Here is a 14,263-nt window from a genome sequence, read left to right on the forward strand (position 1 = left end):
GTTGTAGTCGTGGATGTCACCGTTCTTCTCAAATTGTGATAGATAAATTATTACGAATTTGTGACGGCGCATTTAAAGTGGCTGTTTCCTTAAAGAAGTACCAACCTACATGATGCTCGTAGGTGAATACCACATATTATTCTGACTGATCGCTTTTGTTCAATGAGTAGTTTCGTTCCGAGTGGTGAATTCCCCCCCCCCCCCCCCCCCCCAGAAAATTATTCCGTAACACATTATTGAGTGTAAACACGCAAAATATTGCAGGAGGTGATTCGTTTTCTTTTTTCAATACTATCAATTACACGAAGCGGAAAAGTAGGTGAATTAATTGTTCCATAAATTTTCGGGTGTGCAGCTGCGTAAATTCAGCTTCTTCTTCTAATATTTCGGCTGAATACAGTCCAGCCATCTTCAGAGAGAGCCGAGGTAACTAACGTTCCAGCACTTGCTCTGTCCTTCTACACCCGAGCACCGAAGCACTGCGTATGCGGCCAAAGATTCACAGGGCGCCAGAGACGTTGATGGGCTGCAAAGAGGTGTAACATATGCACGGAAATTAAATCTATGGCTGCGCAGTCGTTCCACACGGTGATATCGATGTGTTACGGAGAGAAGCACCGTCGCGACGTCTTTGTGATTTAATTACGGAAATTGCGGGATTCCATGATTTGTCCAAGCTGAAGCCGCCATCTCTGTTAATTAAATTCGTTGCCAACCGAATTGCTTCTTCCACTACTGATTCCCAGAAAGGCTAAAATTTCGACATTATACACTCCTGGAAATTGAAATAAGAACACCGTGAATTCATTGTCCCAGGAAGGGGAAACTTTATTGACACATTCCTGGGGTCAGATACATCACATGATCACACTGACAGAACCACAGGCACTTAGACACAGGCAACAGAGCATGCACAATGTCGGCACTAGTACAGTGTATATCCACCTATCGCAGCAATGCAGGCTGCTATTCTCCCATGGAGACGATCGTAGAGATGCTGGATGTAGTCCTGTGGAACGGCTTGCCATGCCATTTCCACCTGGCGCCTCAGTTGGACCAGCGTTCGTGCTGGACGTGCAGACCGCGTGAGACGACGCTTCATCCAGTCCCAAACATGCTCAATGGGGGACAGATCCGGAGATCTTGCTGGCCAGGGTAGTTGACTTACACCTTCTAGAGCACGTTGGGTGGCACGGGATACATGCGGACGTGCATTGTCCTGTTGGAACAGCAAGTTCCCTTGCCGGTCTAGGAATGGTAGAACGATGGGTTCGATGACGGTTTGGATGTACCGTGCACTATTCAGTGTGCCCTCGACGATCACCAGTGGTGTACGGCCAGTGTAGGAGATCGCTCCCCACACCATGATGCCAGGTGTTGGCCCTGTGTGCCTCGGTCGTATGCAGTCCTGATTGTGGCGCTCACCTGCACGGCGCCAAACACGCATACGACCATCATTGGCAGCAAGGCAGAAGCGACTCTCATCACTGAAGACGACACGTCTCCATTCGTCTCTCCATTCACGCCTGTCGCGACACCACTGGAGGCGGGCTGCACGATGTTGGGGCGTGAGCGGAAGACGGCCTAACGGTGTGCGGAACCGTAGCCCAGCTTCATGGAGACGGTTGCGAATGGTCCTCGCCGATACCCCAGGAGCAACAGTGTCCCTAATTTGCTGGGAAGTGGCGGTGCGGTCCCCTACGGCACTGCGTAGGATCCTACGGTCTTGGCGTGCATCCGTGCGTCGCTGCGGTCCGGTCCCAGGTCGACGGGCACGTGCACCTTCCGCCGACCACTGGCGACAACATCGATGTACTGTGGAGACCTCACGCCCCACGTGTTGAGCAATTCGGCGGTACGTCCACCCGGCCTCCCGCATGCCCACTATACACCCTCGCTCAAAGTCCGTCAACTGCACATACGGTTCACGTCCACGCTGTCGCGGCATGCTACCAGTGTTAAAGACTGCGATGGAGCTCCGTATGCCACGGCAAACTGGCTGACACTGACGGCGGCGGTGCACAAATGCTGCGCAGCTAGCGCCATTCGACGGCCAACACCGCGGTTCCTGGTGTGTCCACTGTGCCGTGCGTGTGATCATTGCTTGTACAGCCCTCTCGCAGTGTCCGGAGCAAGTATGGTGGGTCTGACACACCGGTGTCAATGTGTTCTTTTTTCCATTTCCAGGAGTGTATTTCATTTCCATGCAGATGTTACACCTCTTTGCCGCCTACCAACGTCTCTGGCGCCATGTGTATCTTTGGCCGCATACTCAGTGCTTCGGTGCTCGGGTGTAAAAGGACGGAGCAAGTGCAGCAGCGTTAGTCACCTCGACTCACTCTGAAGATGGCTGGACGGTATTCAGCCGAAATATTAGAAGAAGAAGATGGATTTATGCGGCTGCACGCTCGAAGTTTTATGGAACAGTCTTTACGCCACGAAAATATGAAGAAGCACAACAGGTGAATTAATTGTTTGAATTGCCTAGTAATATGCTTCTTGCAGTTTAAGTTTTCATTAATACGCACGACCAAAAATTTGGTGGCTGAGAGGCAACTGGTACTTTTTTTTGTAGAATCTCCCAGGCCACCAATGACCATCAGCAGCTGCTGTTTTTAGCTCCTCAACGTAAGTCTAAATTTTACATGCTATGCATGAGTCTGTACGTGCAGAATCCATTACCATAATCACCATAATACTAGCGTTGACGAATTTCGAAGTGCTATCGATTTTTAATTTTACAGACAGGTTATGAATACGGCGAGGACATCGTTACAAACGCTGTCATATTAAAATCGGTGTAGAATTCAATTTTAGTTTTGTCGAAGGAAGAATCCTATACAGGTTAGATCTTACAAAAAAAAAGAAAACACTAACCATCGATTGTTAATCACGCAGTTCATTAGAACAAATAGCGCCGTTATTGATCTCGAACAACTGATTCATAGCAGGAATAAAATTAGCTTTAACTTTTGCTGTGCATGCGAAGTTCGGTATCTTTCGTAGGGTGCAAGGTACTTTAGCTGATGGAGCCCTATATAAAGAAAGGATGTGACAGAAAGGACTACATTACTGTAATTTGCCCCAGCGCTGAGTTAAATTAACGTAAAGAACTTTATATGACAAGAGCTGAGTTACTTTTGTGTCACTGTTAACGAAATGCCTGCGTCATTTTATAACAGCTTTGAGTACTTCTGATAAAGTTCAAATACGCGGAATAGTAGGCAGGGTTACTCATTACTCACATAATTACAGTTCACGAGACTCTGATGCCTCGGTAGAGTTCTTTCTGGAGCTTCGCTGCCCAGTGTTGGCCAACAGTAGACGGTGAGCGGTTGGAATTGGATGCTTTTTTCCGAGCGGCTGGTCTGCATCGCGTCGCAGCGAGTACGTGGCCGCTAGACAGAAGTGCAGTGGACATGAGGAGAGGCGAGGAGAAGCCATCGAGACCACCCAGGGCGCCGCAGTTCGCAGCCGCCGGCAGCGCCTCTGCCGGCCCTCCGAGTCTCACCGTTACCTAACTTCCTGCCGATAACACTTCTCTCCTTTTTCCTCAGATAATCGATGGAAAAAGGAAAAAGGCTAGGAAACCGGACTACCAGTTCTGCATTACGTAACGATGTAATGCGTTACGAGAACGAGGTCTCTGTGGTCCAGACATGATTGGTGTAGCGCACTGGTTAAGACATTGGAGGTTCAGGGTCCACACTCCATTCCCACTATCATTTCCTGGTTTCTCCACAGTGTCATTGAATCAGATGTGCCCGAATGGCGGAATAAACAGGTGTCGGGTTTCTGCCCGGTCCTTATCTGTCAGATGCTATACCTGTCAGGTATCAAGAGAGGTGCGTTTTACATTACCGTGGAAGTTGGGTAGTTGGAAGCTTTCTTTCATGATAACGGCGGTATGAGTGTGTACGTTATGCTAAAACAACAAGTATCAGTTTAACTAAGGGTATGAGGATTAGTAACTTTTCAGGGCCAATGTGAATGAAAATTACTGACAGCAATAAAATGCAATATACCGTTGTATACAACTTCGACAAATCATTTTAATATAATAAAAATTCCGCTTCACTTACTCGTAATTTCTTATTTATTGCACGACCGGTTTCGAAGCCAAAGGCTTCATCTTCAGGTGTCACCAAATATACTGTGTGATCATAAGTACCCGAATACCTGGCTGAAAATGGGTTCGTAGCGCCCTCCATCGGCAATGCTAGAATTCAGTATGGTGTTGGTCCATCCTTAGCCTTGATGACAGCTTCCACTCTCGCAGGCATACGTTGACTCAGGTGCTAGAAGGTTTCCTTGGAAATGGCAGCCCATTCTTCACGGAGTGCTACACTGAGGAGAAGTATCGATGTCGGTCGGTGAGGCCTGGCACAAAGTCGGCGTTCCAAATCGTCCCAAAGGTGTTCTGTAGGATTTACGTCAGGACTCGGTACAGGCCGGTCCATTACAGCGATGTTATTGTCATGTAAGCACTTTGCCACAGGCCATGCATTATGAACAGGTGTTCGATCATGTTGAAAGATGCAATCGCCACCCCCGAATTGCTCTTCAACAGTGGGAAGCTGGAAGGTGCTTAAAACATCAGTGAAGGCCTTTGCTGTGATAGTGCCACGCAAATCAAAAATGGGTGCAAGCCCCTTCCATGAAAAATACGACCACACCATAACACCACCGCCTTCGAATTTTATTGTTGGCACTACGCACGCTGGCAGATGACGTTCACCGGTCATTCACGATACCCACACCCTGCCATCGGATCGCCACATCGTGCACCGTGATTCGTCACTCCAGACAACATTTTTCCACTGTTAAATCGTCCATTGCTTACCCTCCTTTGACCAAACGAGACGTCGTCTGGCATTTACCGGCTTGATGTGTGGCTTATGAGCAGCCACTCGACCATGAAATCCAAGTTTTCTCACCTCCGGCCTAACTGTCATAGTACTTGCAGTGGATCCTGATGCAGTTTGGAATTCCTGTGTGATGGTCTGGATAGATGTCTGCCTATTACACATTACGACCCTCTTCAACTTTCGGCGGCCTCTGTCAGTCAATACACGAGGTCGCCTGTACGCTTTTGTGCTGTACGTGTGCCTTCACATTTCCACTTCAATATCACGTCGGAAACAGTGGACATAGTGATGTTTAGGAGTGTGAAAATCTCGCGTACAGACATATGGCACAAGTGATCCCCAGTCATCTGACCACATTCGAAGTCCGTGAGTTCCGCAGAACGCTCCATTCCGCTCTCTCACTATGTCTAATGACTACTGATGTCGCTGATATGGAGCACCTGGCAGTAGGTGGCAGCACAATGCACCTTATATGAGAAACGTAGGTTTTTTTGGGGTGTCCGGATACTTTTGATCACATAGTGTAATTATAGAGCCGTAAACATGTGGCGGTCGAGTCAGTCATGGGGAGTCACAGCCACACCAATATCACTTCCGAATAGTGGTGACGAAGCGTGCGCCACAATTTCTGATACTAGCTCCCGTGCGGTTGTTTAATGTGGACCAGATTTTTGTTCTATTAATATGTCCTTCATTTGCGGATGTGCCTCTGATCAAATATTTTGCCGAGAAAATCAATGTATATGAGGAAAATTGCTGCAATACGTCCGAAACATTGACATTCTTTACTGTTTTAAATTTTTAATATGATAACACGCCAGTACACCACGGATGATTTTAATACAATTGTTAGCAGCAGGGGAAGTCCACAGATTTATATTCAAATCACGATTCAGACAGCTGATTGCAAGAAGAGGTGCGAGGATTTAGCCGTACTCTAGCAACTTTTTTTCCTACAAAAACATTAAAGCAAGTTTTCACATTGTTTTGTTTAAAATCATCTTACACATCAACTAATATGAACAATATCGTGTCAGTCTCTCCAAATTAACACTGTAACGTGCTTAGCACATTTTACGAAAGAGCTTTTAGTTAATTTTCAAAATGGCTTTTAATGGGGCAAGAAGTAGATTGGCCGTGTTCCGAAGATGAAGACCAAAACTGCCGGCGCAGGTTTCCCTCCAACTTTCCGATAAATATCTCTAAGCAAATATAAAACTGCACGGTATCACAGACCGAAACGCATGTCTTCACATATAAAATCAATTAATTCCTCCCATTCATTCTCACAGAAACTATAGAAGATATATAAGGGATAATAATAAAGTTAGGAGCAAGATTTCAGCTACATACTATCATTTTTTTTTCCAGAATTAAACAGCTGGAACCAGTCACTGTCTTAAAGCTTTGATGGTAGCATTTGTAAAAATGGTGGCTACACAGTGCATCTTTCTTAGGCCCAAAAAGATGCAAGCCTGAAGATGCTAAATCAGGGCTATACAATGCATGTGATAGGACAGTTCAAGCAAATTTGGCAGTGTTGTGTGGCCTGACATTATCGTCGTGAAAGGGGACGTTTGTTTTATTCTCTGGCCTGACTCCTGAAACTGAGCTTATGTTGTAGCGTACTGAATTGGCCCCAGTACAAATAACCACACCATGCCCATCTCAGAAAACTGTGCACTTTGCCTGCTGATGGTTGCGTCTGAAACTTCTTCTCTGATGGTGTTGCCACTTAACAGATTGCTTTCTAGATTCCAGATTATGACCCAACGTCTCATCTCCTGTGATGATGGTGTTTACGTTCGTTCAGCAGGTTTCAACAAATTTTCATCCCATAATTTTTGGCCTCAGGTGAGCTTCGTGAAATCCATCCGGCACACACTTTGCAGTAATCAAGGTTGCGATACGTCTTATCTAAGGCATATTGCAGCTGACATTGAGCCGAATACACAGTTCCTTGTACGTAAGCCCCCAGTCATCACGGATGAGCGGGATCGGTTGGGACATGGCTCTTCAGGATATTTTCGGCGCCATTGAAACACAGTAGATGAGAGCTCTCAGACTTCCACCTCCAGCAAGCCTTGGTTTAGAAGTTTAATAAATTTTCTTAACCTGTTTTAAATTAAAGCATTTACGTTATATGTCTTGAAGTCTTTTTCTGAAATTACAAAAATTACTCTGATAAAATAAGGTTTTTCCAAATTTGAAAATTTTTTTAAAGATACAACATGTTCATGTACCTAGGGACGAATATTCTATTCATATTTAAAAATGTTGCAACCGAGAAAACGTTGTGGAAAGTGCATGTAGGTAATGTAGAGCCCGCACATTCCCACTTGTTCAGTGCTTGCTTTGCGTTACGCTATTGACCAATAAACAGCCACCGAAATCAAATTAATAAGAAATGTTATTAAAACCATTTGCAAATAAAAACATTCTGAAATAAAAGCTATTGACTGGTAAAGCAAAATTTCATTTTTGAGACAGAGAAAATTGTTAAGACATTAGGGAAACTTAGTTCTCCCCAAATATCACGAGTCCTATTATAAAGAGAACTTCTTTTTAAAGCACAAGATGGTGCACGACTGACTATGTATGACTTAATAGCCCACAAGTTCAGTAACTAGTTATAAAAATGTACAGAATTTTACTCACTATGAAATTCTGTAACTGAAGAAGTAACAACATCATCAAAATACTACGTGACTCTAAAACATTTGGAAAAATAAGGCAGCCTAATGTCTACCAACAGCCGAAAGAGTAAAAGAAGCCGGAAAATGCTTATGGCGGTCTGTAGGGCGAGTTCCTCTGTGTGATTCTAAAATCGGTCGCTAGGCAGAAACATCGACCAGAAACTAAGTACACTAGATACACTATCCTCAAGGTGCAAAGTTTCCTCTACATTACTCATGCTGTACCGTTCCCATCACGTTTAGTAAGCATCGATATATTTCACTTACCGCAGTTTTTTCAGCAATGACGAATTCTGAGATGCGTGTCTGTCTTATACACAGCTCCACGTCAGACGTCATTGTGGAACTCTGCCACCATCTAGCGTAGAACACCGGAACCAACAGCAAATTTCCGGAAATATTCAATAACTGGTACTAGGCGAACGTAATTTGTCTCTGACACTCAAAGGTAACTAAAGAAATAGGAAGCATTAGTTTCAGAATAATTCTCGTATCACTGCTTTCTTCTTCTAGAGAGTTACAGCGTGCAGTTAAGAGGATACCTCGCCCCATTTACAAAATCTACAGTTACCGTTGTACGCAATGTATGTCGGCAAATACAAACGTTAAAATTATTAATTCTACTTGCGAATATTCTCATCTTTTAGTAAAACTTGTCCTTCTGTAATGCTAGCCAGTGCCACGCCCATGGAACATCCCGTTTACCACATCAATCCAAATACACTCCTGGAAATGGAAAAAAGAACACATTGACACCAGTGTGTCAGACCCACCATACTTGCTCCGGACACTGCGAGAGGGCTGTACAAGCAATGATCACACGCACGGCACAGCGGACACACCAGGAACCGCGGTGTTGGCCGTCGAATGGCGCTAGCTGCGCAGCATTTGTGCACCGCCGCCGTCAGTGTCAGCCAGTTTGCCGTGGCATACGGAGCTCCATCGCAGTCTTTAACACTGGTAGCATGCCGCGACAGCGTGGACGTGAACCGTATGTGCAGTTGACGGACCTTGAGCGAGGGCGTATAGTGGGCATGCGGGAGGCCGGGTGGACGTACCGCCGAATTGCTCAACACGTGGGGCGTGAGGTCTCCACAGTACATCGATGTTGTCGCCAGTGGTCGGCGGAAGGTGCACGTGCCCGTCGACCTGGGACCGGACCGCAGCGACGCACGGATGCACGCCAAGACCGTAGGATCCTACGCAGTGCCGTAGGGGACCGCACCGCCACTTCCCAGCAAATTAGAGACACTGTTGCTCCTGGGGTATCGGCGAGGACCATTCGCAACCGTCTCCATGAAGCTGGGCTACGGTCCCGCACACCGTTAGGCCGTCTTCCGCTCACGCCCCAACATCGTGCAGCCCGCCTCCAGTGGTGTCGCGACAGGCGTGAATGGAGGGACGAATGGAGACGTGTCGTCTTCAGCGATGAGAGTCGCTTCTGCCTTGGTGCCAATGATGGTCGTATGCGTGTTTGGCGCCGTGCAGGTGAGCGCCACAATCAGGACTGCATACGACCGAGGCACACAGGGCCAACACCCGGCATCATGGTGTGGGGAGCGATCTCCTACACTGGCCGTACACCACTGCTGATCGTCGAGGGCACACTGAATAGTGCACGGTACATCCAAATCGTCATCGAACCCATCGTTCTACCATTCCTAGACCGGCAAGGGAACTTGCTGTTCCAACAGGACAATGCACGTCCGCATGTATCCCGTGCCACCCAACGTGCTCTAGAAGGTGTAAGTCAACTACCCTGGCCGGCAAGATCTCCGGATCTGTCCCCCATTGAGCATGTTTGGGACTGGATGAAGCGTCGTCTCACGCGGTCTGCACGTCCAGCACGAACGCTGGTCCAACTGAGACGCCAGGTGGAAATGGCATGGCAAGCCGTTCCACAGGACTACATCCAGCATCTCTACGATCGTCTCCATGGGAGAATAGCGGCCTGCATTGCTGCGAAAGGTGGATATACACTGTACTGGTGCCGACATTGTGCATGCTCTGTTGCCTGTGTCTATGTGCCTGTGGTTCTGTCAGTGTGATCATGTGATGTATCTGACCCCAGGAATGTGTCAATAAAGTTTCCCCTTCCTGGGACAATGAATTCACGGTGTTCTTATTTCAATTTCCAGGAGTGTAGTTTCAAGACTATTGTGTACAGTTCGCACACAGCGGTAAGCAAAGATGGATTACAGAATGGTGCAGCAGCTGTCATCGTAGAAAAGCTGCACGGGAGCAGATATGATTAGCGAATAAGTTAACACAATAAAAAGAAGATTTACTTAACAGCCGCGCGGGATTAGCCGAGCGGTCTGAGGCGCTGCAGTCATGGACTGTGCGGCTGGTCCCGGCGTACGTTGAGTCCTACCTCGGGCACGGGTGTGTGTGTTTTTCCTTAGTATAATTTAGGTTAAGTAGTGTGGAAGCTTAGGGACTGATGACCTTAGCAGTTAAGTCCCATAAGATTTCACACACATTTGACATTTTTTTTATTTACTTAACGCGTATTTCTGCAAACGCACGAAGATTAATTATGAATACCGCAGCAAGAAGCATAGTCCAGCTCATCATTGTCAACAAAGCTGGAGCACGAACGAATGTGTCCTAGCTTAGCGGCTCTAAACACAGATGAGGTGAGAGGCTGCTGCCGGCCGTCTTGTATTGAGCCAGCGGAAGGCGCACCTGCTACACAGCCGCTGCAGGCCTGGCCCAGCGGTGAAAACGCCATTTACTCTGCTGCACCCCGCGCCACCGCTGTCGGTGTCAGGCGGAAACTTGTAATTCTGTTACCAGCCCTGATACGCCGTAGAGTGATCTCGATGGGTGATACCACAAAGACTGGATGAAGAAAAACCAAAGAAAATTTAAGAAGGTTATTTTAATGCTACTGGTGTTCTGCATAGTCCTCCTTGACTTCAGTATAACGCACCGGTCTTTCATATAACCGCATAAAACGATCAGAAAATTCCTTATTTGAGATCGTGCTCAACTCATGCGTGACACTGCCTCTAAAGTCTGCCATGTCGTCAAATCGTTGACCGTTCATTTGAATTTCGGCACTTTGTCGCTACTACTTTTTACAACAAAGATTTATTCGCGTTTAGAATTTGAATCAATTCACGGCAGGCGTCCACGATTGTTTGTGTTTTTCTGGAGTCAAAATGAGCGGGACACACTTTCCACAAACTTTTCCCTTCTCCAAAAGCTTCTACAGAATGCCGTGCATAGTTGCTTTAGATATGTTGCTGCGTTGGGATTTATGACGCAACAACGTTGACACCCTGCGGCCGTACGTCCGCTACTGAACACTGCCTGCTAGCAGCTGAGTGGTGGTGGAATGCACATCGTTTGTTTACAATTGGTAGTTGAATATGCCACCGTAGTTAGTACGCTGACGTCGCTTACATGCCAGGAATAAAATCAGGCTCGGAATCTTTTCGACGGACTTAGTGTGCTGTTGGCTGCGCGTTCGAAATGATGCGAGTATTCGTTAGCTATGAAAGCGTGAGAGCGGGCCCCTAGTAGGCGAGCGGGTTAGTCGTCGTCTCGGCCGCTCGCCCTATCTGCCCGGCCTCCCGGAGCAATGGTCCGGCCACAGCGACCGTCGTCGCGTGTCCGAACGTCAACAAACGGTGCGCGTGGGATCACGGCGTGCAGCGTAAACACGCCGCCGCCAGTCATCGTCATTAGGCGCTGCGTCAGCAAACAGCCGCGGGCCGCGGGCCGCCGTCCTGTCTGACGGGAACTCGCCTCGCCTCGCCTCGGCCGGCCGCCGCCATCGGCCACACAACCTGATCACGGCCAGCCACCGTTTATGTGTTTCAAATAAAGTCTAAAAGTAGTTATTTGGATTTAATAATAAGTAGGATACGTGCAGTGAACGGCACGTTACGTTCTTTAACGTGCTGGAGCTCTTAACAGTTTCTAGTGGTTTAAATTTTGCACGTTAGAGGACGTAACCTTACGCTCGACTTGGACGCCCCCTCCGTTCCATATATGTTACACTTTTATTAAATCCAAATAATTAACTTTAGCATTTATTTGGAAAAACACATGCAATATGAAAATCTGAAACACTCTCGAATAACTCTTCTTAAGCTAATGTATCCTAGTAGTTTTAACGTATAGAACTGCAGGCCTATAGTTTTATCTCATGGTGTCCTTCGGCGCAAAACCTTTTAAATCCACTTGACTTTTACTATTCTTGTCCAGGCAATCATCGTAGGTCGTACCACTCGATCCTTCCGGCTCCTAGATTTCTCCCTTACCGTCTGCGCCCGTCCTGTCCGCTTCACCCCCACCCTCACCTATCTTGGCCTCAACATTGATCGTCACCTCACCTGGATCCCTCATCTCTGCTCCATCCAATCCAAAGCCCATAACCGCCTCCGATTCCTCAAACTCCTCTCTGGCCGGACATGATGGTTGCACCCCTCTACCATCGTCTACACCTGCAAATCCTTAATCCGTCCCATCTTCTGTTATGCCAGTCCCACGTGGATATCCGCGCCCCCAAAACTCTGTAAGTCCCTCCAGATCCTTGAGCGTCACGTACTCCGCCTCGCCTTCCATATACGCCTCCCGTCCCCCACACGGATCCTCTACGACCTGATTCATTTCCCCCATCTGCTCCTATTCCTCGAACATATCCACATACTCTACACCTCCCGTCGCCTTGATCCCCCTCACCCCCTGGTTGCTCCTCTCCTCTCCCACCCAGCCCTCTGCCACGCCTTCACTGTTGTGTCTCCCCTACCCTCCATCTCTACACTCTTCATCTCCTTTCCCAAGGTGGCTTCCATCAACCCCCCTCCCTGATGATGGCCTGTCTCCCTCCATTTATCCCTCCTATCAACTCTGATCCTCCCCCCTCCTTTCCTTTGTCCTTTTCCCAGGCTCCCTCTCCACTTCCCCCTCCCCCCACCATCCTGTTTATTTCCCTCCTACCCTCTTTCTGCCTCCTCTCCCCCAAGCCCTTTTGCGTTTTCCTTCCTCTGACCTTCCCCATTCCCTCTCGTGTCTACCCTGCTCCCCCCTTCTGAGTCCTCTCCCTTCGTCGTCGTCCCCCCCCCCGCCTTCCGTTTTTTCCTCTCCTCCCCCTCTTCTTCCTCCTCCTCTGTCCAGATCCCCCCTCCCATCTCCCCTTTGCCCTTGCCTGTGGAGTGTCATCTTCGTGCTGACCTTTTAGTGCAGTATTCCTACTGATTGTTCAGTGTTGTGCGTCTTTTGCGAAGTGTTGCAAACGGACATCATGCTGTCGCCGTGTTTTTCTTTTTTTTTTTTTAATTCTCTGTATACTTTTTCCATGTCTGCTTCCTTTCTATTTTGTTATCATCACCCACCATTAGTTTTATGTTTTAACTTTCCACAATTTTCCGCCGATTTACATTTTACATCACCGTTTTATCGCCTGTTTTTATTGTTTCTTATCTTCATATGTTTTAAAAATTCTGTAGGCTGAAGAGCGGCGTACTAAGCTGCTGCCAGCCCGCCCCCTTCGGAAGGGGGGTGATCGAAATCCAATAAAGGAAAAAAAACTATTCTACTCGTTGCAGCATGACGTAAGTTATGTAACATTTTTTGTAGTTAGACTGCATATATGTGAGGACTGCCTCACAGCTCCTATTATGTGTATAATTTTTTTTATATATCCATATTATATACTGAGAATGCCAATTCCAAATGCTCTTGATAACGGCACCGTGATGTACCCATGGGTCTGCGCTGTGCTCTTCTGGCTGCTATAACTTTTCAAAAGTTTACACGGTCCCTTTTAGTTATTCTGACGACCGGATTTCCATCCAGTCTTTTTATGTGTATGTGGTTGCAATAGAGCTTTGGTAACCGGCGCAATGAACTTCATGTGACACTTTTATGTAACTTGATGATGCTTAAACACGGGGAAACGCTTTACTTTAAATAAAAGTAACTTCGCGACAGTGACAGTTTTATATTCAGTATGTATCCTCATTTCACTTAACTACTCTTTTTCAGGAGGATGTAAATGTAATTAGCGACGGTACCAGAGGCCACCTCTAATTTACCTTCTCTAAGCATTCACGCCTCGTCCATGTCGTCGGTGGCAATAGTGGGTCATGTACGGAGAGCAGGACCCACTCCTAAGCAGTACGGCTGCTGTAAAGTGCAGCGCCGATTACGTCCAGCCTTAGCAAAGTAGCTGAGCCAACGTCTCGCGCCGTGCCCGCAGGCTCCTGAGCGACGACGACAAGCGGCCGTTCGTGGAGGAGGCAGAGCGCCTGCGCATGATCCACAAGAGGGACCACCCCGACTACAAGTACCAGCCGCGCCGGCGCAAGGGCGGGGCCGCCGGGGGCGGAGGAGGCGCGGCCGGAGGCGGGGGCGGCGCCGGCGACGGCGGGGGCGGTGCGGGCGGCGCCCTGGCGCGCCAGCAGGAGCCGGCCGCCGCGCACGCGCACTCGCACGCCGCCGCGGAGTCGCCGCCGCCGCTGCACGCCGTCTCGCACCAACACGGAGTCGTCTTCAGGTGCGTGTCTAGCCAACGTTTTACGACTCCGAATCCCGTAGATTAAGCTCTCAGGAATGGGGCCCTGCTCTACTTTGTCCATGTAACAGCCACTGCTGTCCATAACAAGGGTAGAGCAGCATGGAAGGCCGTTCAAAACAATCCTTCCGATTTCACTTGAATTAAGCTAGAAACGGGGGGTGAATTTC

General features: G+C 48.0%; 1 long non-coding RNA gene across 1 annotated transcript in view; it reads left to right on the plus strand.

The window, feature by feature from the left end:
* Nucleotides 1-13,893, plus strand: part of LOC124790109 — a 261,771-nt gene extending 247,878 nt beyond the window's left edge. The window contains exon 3 of the long non-coding RNA XR_007016225.1: nucleotides 13,779-13,893. This is a non-coding gene — a long non-coding RNA (uncharacterized LOC124790109). The remainder of the gene's footprint in view (nucleotides 1-13,778) is intronic.
* The last annotated feature ends 370 nt before the right edge of the window (nucleotides 13,894-14,263 follow it).

Source organism: Schistocerca piceifrons, chromosome 3, assembly GCF_021461385.2.
Source record: "Schistocerca piceifrons isolate TAMUIC-IGC-003096 chromosome 3, iqSchPice1.1, whole genome shotgun sequence".
Lineage (NCBI taxonomy): Eukaryota > Metazoa > Arthropoda > Insecta > Orthoptera > Acrididae > Schistocerca > Schistocerca piceifrons.